This window comes from Hipposideros armiger, unplaced genomic scaffold (assembly GCF_001890085.2).
Source record: "Hipposideros armiger isolate ML-2016 unplaced genomic scaffold, ASM189008v1 scaffold_183, whole genome shotgun sequence".
In the NCBI taxonomy this organism is placed as follows: domain Eukaryota; kingdom Metazoa; phylum Chordata; class Mammalia; order Chiroptera; family Hipposideridae; genus Hipposideros; species Hipposideros armiger.
The window spans coordinates 2,344,975-2,354,869 of NW_017731533.1; the positions used below are offsets into that span (position 1 = coordinate 2,344,975).

General features: G+C 39.7%; 1 long non-coding RNA gene across 3 annotated transcripts in view; it reads left to right on the forward strand.

Annotated features, from left to right (window-relative positions):
* Positions 1-9,895, forward strand: part of LOC109388147 (uncharacterized) — a 228,472-nt gene that overhangs the window by 78,056 nt on the left and 140,521 nt on the right. The gene's annotated exons all lie outside the window — the stretch shown is intronic.

Genomic DNA, 9,895 nt, shown 5'->3' on the forward strand with positions numbered 1-9,895 from the left:
CAGCTCAAACGTTTGTGAAGCTGCTCTGACATCTTACCCCGGCTGAGTTGGCCTCCCTGTCTTCTGTAGCACCCCTGAACTTGTTTATACTCTATTGTAATGCCCAACAGCTTCTAGGACAATGATGTTCTTCCTAATTAAACCATGATAATAATGCATCTTGTCCTGTAAGGGTGAAAACTGAGAGCCACCAAAATTAACAGGCTTGCTCAAATCTGTGAAATGAAAACTGAAACCCATACCTCAATTGAGTGCTCTTTTCATTTTAGCATTTATACTTCCTGAAGTCCTGTGGTATTAAAGACCCTCTGACTAAATCTGCCTGGGTCCCTTTCTAAATGTCTTCGTTTCTCCCAAACTTTCTTGCTTTTTCAATGCAAGAGATGGTTAGAGGTCACCAATATTTTTTCTCACCAAACCCCTTTGGTATCTTGCTAAATATGCAGTGTCCGGTACATTGAAAATACCCACTAAAAGTTTGAATAGATACCTGCATGTTTTCTTATCTATTTTAATTTCCCTCTTCTTTCATATTAAAACTCTCTTCCATCACCACCTATTTCTTGTTTTTGAGTTCCAGCTTACCTCCTTCCTCACTTACCTCCCTCTCTTACAAAAGCATAGCCATTATGATCCTGGTTATTGCCAGGAAAAGCTCTAGAGAGGGAATAGCTTTTTTTTTTTTTTCCAAATAAAGATGTCGGAAATGTATAACAGCAGAACTGAATGTGTTGACACTGGTGATGTGCTTTAAGATTAGACATGTCTTATATCCAAAGTTTCCAGAGGACCTAAAAGATCACTGAAAATTGGTAACACTGTAGCGATGTGTTCTGGGCATTACTAATGTATACATATATTAAATCATCACATTGTACGAGCTAAATAAATACAAATTTTATTTGTCATTTATGCCCCGATAAAGCTAGGAATAAAATGCACATTTACAGGAAGGGGGTTCATATTAGGTAATGGAGATCATGACAAATATACTTGTCCAGTAGAGTCATTTTAATATTTCATTATATCCCCATTGTCATCAGCCCTTCTTTTCAGGCTCTGGCCTGGATAACAATGGGAATGACTCCTGCCCCAGAAACTTAATAAGGGATTTGTGGCAGAGGGACAGTTGCAAGCCTTTTCCCACATAGCTCATGAGTGGAGTTCTAGATGTTGACAGGTTTCTAACCTGTTTTATCTTGCCCTCAGAAACTGGGTGCTGGACTGTTTCTTGGATTTTTTCCTGGTTGCTGATCCTCTGCAATATTGCACCTTGGTCCCCTTGCATTTTGACACCTGACTTCGGACTCCTCAACTGCTAGGAGTCCACAGCTTGTTAAAGGCCTGGGTCCCGCAGATTTTAGGTTCTATCTTCATACCTGGTGTATAAGGCAGACCGTTATCCAAGGCTTATAACAACAGTGGAAAAGACAGCTGCACAAATGACTGAGGAGCCAGAGAGTTTGCCCCTACTACAGACTTCACTGGGAAAGAATAAATGGGTACCTTCATTTTGGAGGAGATAAAACCGCCCTTGCTGTTACTTTTGGTGTAGTTTTTACTTCCTCCAGGGGGATCACCTCCATGTTGTTCTCAGCTGAAACACAGCAAATGTTTTCTTTTACCCACTTCTGAAGCTAGCCAGACTGAGAAAATGAGGATCATGAAAGAAAATACAGTATTTCTAGAAAATACAGGTGATTTTCCAGTCTATTACCCAGAACTTCCACCAATGAATTGCAACTTGGGAGATTCTTAAAGCCTTAATAATTGTATATCTGGTGTAAAAATCCCAAGGAGATTAATCAGAATGAATAAGGACTGGATAATAAGTTTTAGAAAACAAAATAAGTACAGTTAAGGGTATTTAAACTGGAGAACATGCATTGATTCCTAGAGGAAATGGATGGTTTTCCCATTTATGGTGCAATGCGCTCATGGAAACTACATTATTTCAGGCGGAAAGTCATAGAGGAGACTCAGCCTGTCCACATACATCTTTACACTGAACCTTGAAAATGCCCAACATCAGCGGTAAAAATCAATGAATGAACACATAAATGCTGAGAGAAACAAAGGATAGGTATTTACCAGGTTCATTGATTGAGACAAGAAAAAAAAAGTCTTTGAAGTAACAATAAATTAAGCAAATAGGGATTGCCGTGGTTAACCTGAGTTATGGCAGCTATTTTTTTCTTCTTCTAGTAACAATACTAATTGCATTAATACTTTGTTTGTACTTCAATAATAATTTTTTGTGACTACCCTGAGCTCTATGACTCTCAATTGGTATTAGACAAATGATCTCTTCTTTACAGAAAAATATGCCATTGAATGTTTCTTGAGCAGAGACAGGAGAATAGTATCACAAATAAATATATAAAAATAAGCTGGTGCTTGGAACAGGAGCAGCTGCTAAGAAGCAGGCATTTGGGATCTTGTTTTGGCCTTAATGTTTACATCAGGGCCCCAATGAATCTTTCTAAAGCTCTGTGATTCCTGTGTATTTGAACTCAGAGTCTCTCAATCACATTATATGATGCATGTTTTAAAGTACAATGCTAGAGTGATCTATGCTGCACACAGCAGGACTGGCCACGTGCCCAGGATAGTTACTGCTCATCCCAAAGAGTTGTGCACAACTGTGTCCCGGAGGGTACTTCCAGGAATAGTGTTTTGCAAATCTCAGGGGGTTTTTGTTAGTTTGTTTGTTTTTGTTGTTGTTGTTGTCGTCTTGCTTTTTGTTTTTTCACCCACTCCACTGGAACTTCAGCAGCCATACAAAGACCCGCCCAATGCTTGGATGATACAATGCTCTTTAAGAAGTGCTCTGTGTCAATTACCCTGCCAGTTCATAGAGTAGTCGCATGCCGTTTCTTTAATGAAAATATATGGACCATTGTTTTCCCCGAGTCCCTGTCCTTCCCTGGGAGACTAAGTGACACAGCTGCCTCTGACACTAGCCAGAGGATGTTGCCACCTCTCCCTCTCCTCCCTGCCATGTCATTTTGAGTCTAATGGAGAGTGGTGAGGCTGGAGCTGAAGAGGGTGCTTCCACTGGATATGATTCCTATCCGTCCCCCTCCAAATTCTGCCTTCAATAAACATGTCTAGTGAACCATTTTATAATACAGGGTCTTGGGCTAGCATGCAGCAGTAGCTAATTCTCACTCAAATTAAACAATGAGAATGAGTCTGTTGGCAGCTTTGTTAGAAGTAGAATCACTCAGGCATGGCATTGAGCTTGGGTCCAAAATGAGCTGTCTCAAATGGAGTGGCTCACTTTAGCATGTAAACAGTGACCACCTGCTATTCTTTCAAATGCAACCAGAGGAGACGGAGCACTTTATTATTTTAACTAGTATGCATCCTCTGGGGGCTGTCCTAACAGACATCAATCACCAAATTTACAGCTTGTACTGATATCTAGGAGGATATGAGAATGCGTGTCCTTAAACGTTCCTTTCACAAAGTAGGGAGTCAAATTGAACTTTAATCCTTGGAGCAAAGAAAATACATCCTAGTCCTTGGAGATTTGCTCACATTAAAAAAAATGTGAGCAAATTGTAAGTGACTTTTAAAGTATACAATAAGACTGCCAGTCCTATTCATGGGGAAAAAAATAATTGGCACTTTATGTCAGTATTTTCCATGAATTATTTGAAAAACAGATAAAACGTGTCATTTATAGGGAACTGTGTCCCACTGTTCTTCAAAGCTCCACTCTGCTGAATAAGTAATCACTTTTCAGCGGTGATTGGCACATGTGTGTTAACTCCAACTTGGACAAAATATGTCAGAAAAGCCAGGGGTTGATTTTATAATATGTAATGCATCCAGAATCCTTGGGGGAAAGAAAGGAATTGGAAAAGCAAAAAATGCTAAACTCTGTCACCTGAGAGTTATAAATGAGTGTGTCTATTCTTCCTCTGGGCACTGAATCCTGGGGCCTGGGAGCAAGTTCTGTACAGATTAAAACGCCACGCCACCAGAACTACAGACCACATTTTTTGTCTATGTTTGGAATTCTAGTTCCTTAGTTCCAATATAGTGAAACACTTCTCTGACATTTACCCTTAAATTAGATGAAAAGTAGTCTCAAGACAAGCTAATTTGTTGGAGACTAGTGTGTATTCCTGGTGTTTCTCATCTTTGAGATGAAAAAAGCTGAAAACTTAAGCAAAAAGATTTCCATCCTCTATAGAAAAGAAGGGGTGTTGCATCAAGCTTGCCAGTGCAGTGTGCTGAAGATTGTGTATGGGAGATAGGTTAACTATCTTAGAGACAAATATTTTGTGATTTCTTGGCAGAAGCATTAGGAGTAGGCGTTTGAAGTTAAAACCCTGAATCCTGCTTCTAAACATTTCCATATCTTTCTTCTAGCAGCCACGTGACATTAAAATCTTCAGCAAATTAAGCAAATGAGTACAACATGTACCTCTGAGATGCAGACAAGCTTAATGCATTAATCCTTCTATGCATGAAAAATATCACAAGGTTATATATATGAGCAACTCTTGAAATTATTTTACAAGATCTTTCTTTAGAAATCTTTATACACCCCAAGACTACATATATCAAAAGTGTTAGCTTAGAAGGTATATACCAATTTGGTTAGTTCATTTTCAGGGAACACATATTTTCAATCTCAATCTCTCTCTCTCTCCCTCTCTCTCTNCTCTCTCTCTCTCTCTCTCTCTCTCTCTCTCTCTCTCTCTCTCTCTCTCTCTCTCTCTCTCTCTCTCTGCTCAGGCACTACATGTTACTGGAGCTGGGTAGTTTTCTTCTCTCACAAGTCACTCACCCTGTGAAGAAGGTTTAAGAGAGATACCACCACTGAGCAGGAGGCACTGGGATGGGCCCCTCCAAACAAATATCATTCAGAGCAAATGGGACGTTCTAATGATCCCCTGCACTCTCTCCAAGCAGAGGCCACGCCCTCAGTGTTCCACCAACTCCTACAAGCTCCACTAAACTCCCCACTCAGAAAGCAACGCTGAACTGGTCAAGAGGGTCACGAAGGCCTGGCTCAGTAGCTCACGGGACTTCCTATCTTAACTGTCCTGCTGCTGCTTTCCCCTGATCTTGAGCTCTAGGCTAAGAACTGGGCTTCTCTCTTGTTCAATCCCTGTCTATTTCAAGACCACTTTCCTGGTTCCCAGCTCTTCCAAGACAGGACCCTGCTTTACTCTTTCTTGTCCACAGGATCTGGAGCTTAGATTCTCAACCTCGGCTGGAAGCAAGGACCCAGGGGCATGCTTGCAAAGCTCTCTGATGCTGTCTGCCTGCTTTCTCCTGGAGCCTGCCCAGGGTTCCCATTGCCATGTTTGCCTGGGGTCTCAGAGACCACCTCTTATCCCCTTCTAGACTTCTCAGATGGCAAACATCAGTGCCTTTGCTGACCACTGGCAGTCATGAAGCACAGGACTGTGCTCAGATGCCCAGCTTAGGCAGCTGTATTTCCTGTAACTCAGTCGGTCTCCAAGCTCCTGTCCCATTCCAGTATATGTGTGTCTCCAATTCCAGCATATTATTTCAGTGGTTTTCAAACTGCTGGATGACCTAACCAGCTCTTCTTCTCTAGCAACTGACACCCAACTCACAGAGCCATGTGTCTACTATATGACCCTGTCCTCCCCCTCTCCCTACACCACTACCACTCCAATCATAGTTGATGCGGCCTACCCAAACTGGACCAATCATAACTTTTCCCATGGCAATTGAAAGTGTATGTGTGTGTTTAAAGGGGGAGACAGATACAGAGAAAGAGAGAGAGAGAGAGGACCAACCATCTCAGTTCTAGTCCCTCCCTCAAACCCAGCTGCGCTACTCCTCTGTGTCTATAAGATAATTATCACCGTCATTATTGCTTGATTTCATTCTTACAGACTGAGTTCTTTATTTTGCAACCACAGCAGTTCTAATTCATGCAGTTTCCCAGAGAGTTCAGTGTCTGGTAACTTCCCATAGGAACATTGCAGCGGGGTTGGGGAACAGACCCTGCTGGGCAAAGGGCTGTTCTCCACCCCTTCTGCCTTCCACCCAAGCATCTTTCCTTTATGTGTTTAATGTATTTGGAATTCACACATTATTTTACTTAAAACATGCTCTGTTGACTTTCTGTTGCTAAAAACTGAAACTACTTGCTGTGAACCTAGGCTCCTCCCTGGAATCCTCCCCATTTCTATGGCTGGGCAACTGGATTCCTCAGCTTCAGGCCTCACCTCATCTCTGGCTGAGAGAACTTGTCTGGGCTAGTTGACTCCTGAGGTCCTTTAAATGTTAATATGCTGTCATTGAGCCAAAGTCCAAATTTTCTCATTGTTTAGTCTCTCTTTTTGTGCCTCAGATATGCAGTAAACCTCTGGTATTTCAGAGTCTGGAACCAAGTGTTAGCTAGTACAGTATTCTTTTACAATTGCTTGGACTTCCTGAAGTAAATATTGCATGACTGCTATTATCATTTATCTCAATTAATTCTGCAGTTTCACAAGCACAGTGATAAAAGGTAACACACATGATAAATATTCTTATAATAACCTATGTTGTTAGAATTGTTTTGTAATATTTTGTTTTACCATTTAAGATTTCAAAAAGGAACAATCTATTGCACATTTTAGAAGGTAAAATTTTTTACGTATATAAAGATTTTCATAATAATAGAAATTGTTGCTAAAAAATTAATGGGCCTCAGATGCCTGGAAGACAAGAAAGCTCCCTGATTTTGTTTACCTGATGTTATCCTTGCAAAAATCTAGGACTAAATTGACATTCACAGAGTGCTGCCTGAATCCAGCAATCTCATTTACAGCACTTGGAGCTTACCCATTAGCCTTGGAATTTGGAAAAGTTCATTATAATTGGGGTTGGAGGGTTAGTTCATGCACTTCATTAACTCCTGTGCCAAAAATCTCTTCACATTAATGATATCTCCACCCAAGTTATTACGTTTTTCTCTGAAAATTATTGGGCAATAAATGTTTGAACATAACTCACGTGATACAATAATGGAATTAATTTAAGTAGAGATGTAATGGCTTCTTTGATTAATGGATTCTTAGACAACACAGCTGACTGAGAATATAATACCTTTTAATTAGAAGCGAGAACAATTTTCTTTCAAATATTGGTACTGCTTATGGTTTATACCTAACCACAGGTGAGAATTATTTACAGTCTAAGTGAAAATACTTATCTGGCACACTAGAAGTTGGGTTTTGATCCATTCCACTTATCCATGGCATAATTCATTTGCTTTTTCTTGTTTCATTTAAAGGAAAGCTTCCTAACCCCACCCCCCTTTTCCTAAAGTCCTTGGCTCCTCTGTACTAAACAGAACAAACTCCGTCTCTGACTTTTTAGATGCCCCACACCCACCTCTTTTAATTTTGTTTTCCCATTTTTGTCATCACCAGAACCACAAAAAATAAGATAACCTATCTTGTCCTGATAGATTAAGTTTTTAAAGAAACCCCTCATGGAATGTGGCTAATTTTACACTCACCAATTTCCTTCTTCTCAACTTAAAAATAGATATTTGTAAATGCTTTCAGATTTTTATCTTTTATTTTCCAAACCATTTCACTGAAGAAAATTGGCATTTTGATCTCAGTTTTATAGATATGGAATCAAAGGAACACAGAAGTAATAATCTTGTCCAAGGAACATAGGGTTCAATTGCAAAGAATTAATTAAAAGCATCATGTCTTTTTTTAGTCATTCAGCTGTGAATGTGTTTAATGACCTGGTGTCTGCCATTGGCCACAGTCCTGGAAACACATCAAGAGGACAGGAATAGTCTCACTGTCAGGCTACAAGACAAAGTTTCTGGGGAGGCAAGGAGGCAGTGCCCTGTGGCAGTAGGTTGGGAGTGGCCGGTGTTGGGAACTGTTAAAATTTCCGAGCACGAGATTTGTTCCTGGGCAAGAACAGCTGGTGAAGCTCAAAGTCTAACTGCTCAGCACAATTGACTGAACCCTGCAGTAGAATCAGGGTTCTACTTCTGATTATGAACTCAATAGATGATGAACACATAGACGATAGAGGGTCGTATTGGCTCATTTTTCCAGGTCTAACGCTAATTTGGTATGATCACTCCCACATGCCCCACAGACCCTCTCCTTTATCATAGGACAGAGGGACTGGAAACAGGCTGGCCTACTGTACCCAAGAGTATCCAGTAAGCTCCTATAAGGATGTTCCAATGTCTAATGGCCGTTTTCACTGGTTACCCTGGAATTAAAATTCTGTAGCTCTTAGTAATAGCAGTGATAATAGTCATTGCAGATTCTCTGTTGTTATAGCCTTTGATAATTTAACTGGCTGTGGTACAACGTATCAGGGAAGGTGCACACACCTTTCACTGCAGGTGGCTCCTTGGCATTGAGGTATTTCCAAGAACAGTGGCCTTGGACTACCCTGTCTTTTAGGTAAGTTAGGCAAATTCAGCACTCAAATCAAAGCCAACTGAAAATTAAAAAGCCATTTTCCATGCCAGGTGAGGTCCGCTCATGGACACATGAAAAAAATTAGGAAAGCCGTAACAGGGTGATAATAAGTGTCCAACTTAAATAAACTGTAACATTAGAGTTCAGTTTCATTCTGCTCTTCATTTTTCTCTGAACCAGGTCACCTCTTCCTAATTATGACTAAAAACTACTCAAGTGTAGAATTATCACAGCATTTAAAGACTGCTGTGTTTAGGGACTCCCATTGTCCTATAAAAATCTGCATGTAGAATTGAGCTCTAAGCCAAGGATGTTTGACCTCTGCTGTTCCAAGGGCTCAATTTTCAACCTCCCAGAAGCCCAGTGGTTGTGCCTCATTTACATGGATATTTACATAAATTTACATATGCATGGTTAGCAGGTCTGGACCATGACTTGATTATGTCATGTTTGCTCTAAAAGTTTAGAATTGATAGTAAGGGTGAAGGTTATAGCTATGCAAGACAAGAATATTTGTTGTTCAGAAATATCTTTTAAGTGGTTTTCATACCAGGGTAATGCTGGCCTCATAGAATGAGTTTGGAAGAGTTCATTCCTCTCCAATTTTAGAATAGTTTGAGAAGGATAGTTAGACATTAATTCTTTAAATGTTTGGTTGAATTTACCTGTGAAGCCATCTGGTCCTAGATATGACCCCTCAAGCACAAACAAGATAAAAAATAAAGAAATGGGACAACATCAAATTAAAAAGCTGCACAGTGAAAGAAACTATCAATAAAATGAAAAGACAACCTACAGAATGGGAGAGTATATTCGCAAATGATGTCTCTGCTGAGGGGTTAATATGCAAAATATATAAGGAACTCATACAACTTTATAACAAAAAATAAACAATCTGATCAAAACATGAGCAGAAGACATAAATAGACATGATTCCCAAAAAGACATACAGATGGCCAACAGACATATGAAAAGATGCTCAACATCACTAATCATCAGAGAAATGCAAATCAAAACCGCAATGAGATACTGCCTCACACCTGTCAGAATGGCTATAAAAAGGTCAACAAATAACAAGTATTGAAGAGGATGTGAAGAAAAGGGAACCCCAGTGAACTGTGGGTGGGAGCATAAATTGGTGCAGCCACTATGGAAAACAGTATGGAGATTCCTCAAATGGTTAAAAATAGAACTAGCATATGACCCAGCAACTCTATTTCACAGTGTTTATATGAAGAAAACAAGACACCAATTTGAAAAGATATATGCATCCCTATGTTCACCGCAGCATTATTTACAATAGTTATTTTCTGGAAGCAATGTAGGTGTCCATGGATAAATGAATGGATAAAGAAATTTTGATGATTTTTGATGGATGATTATATATATATATATATATATATATATATATATATATATATTATAATATATATATTATAAAATATGAT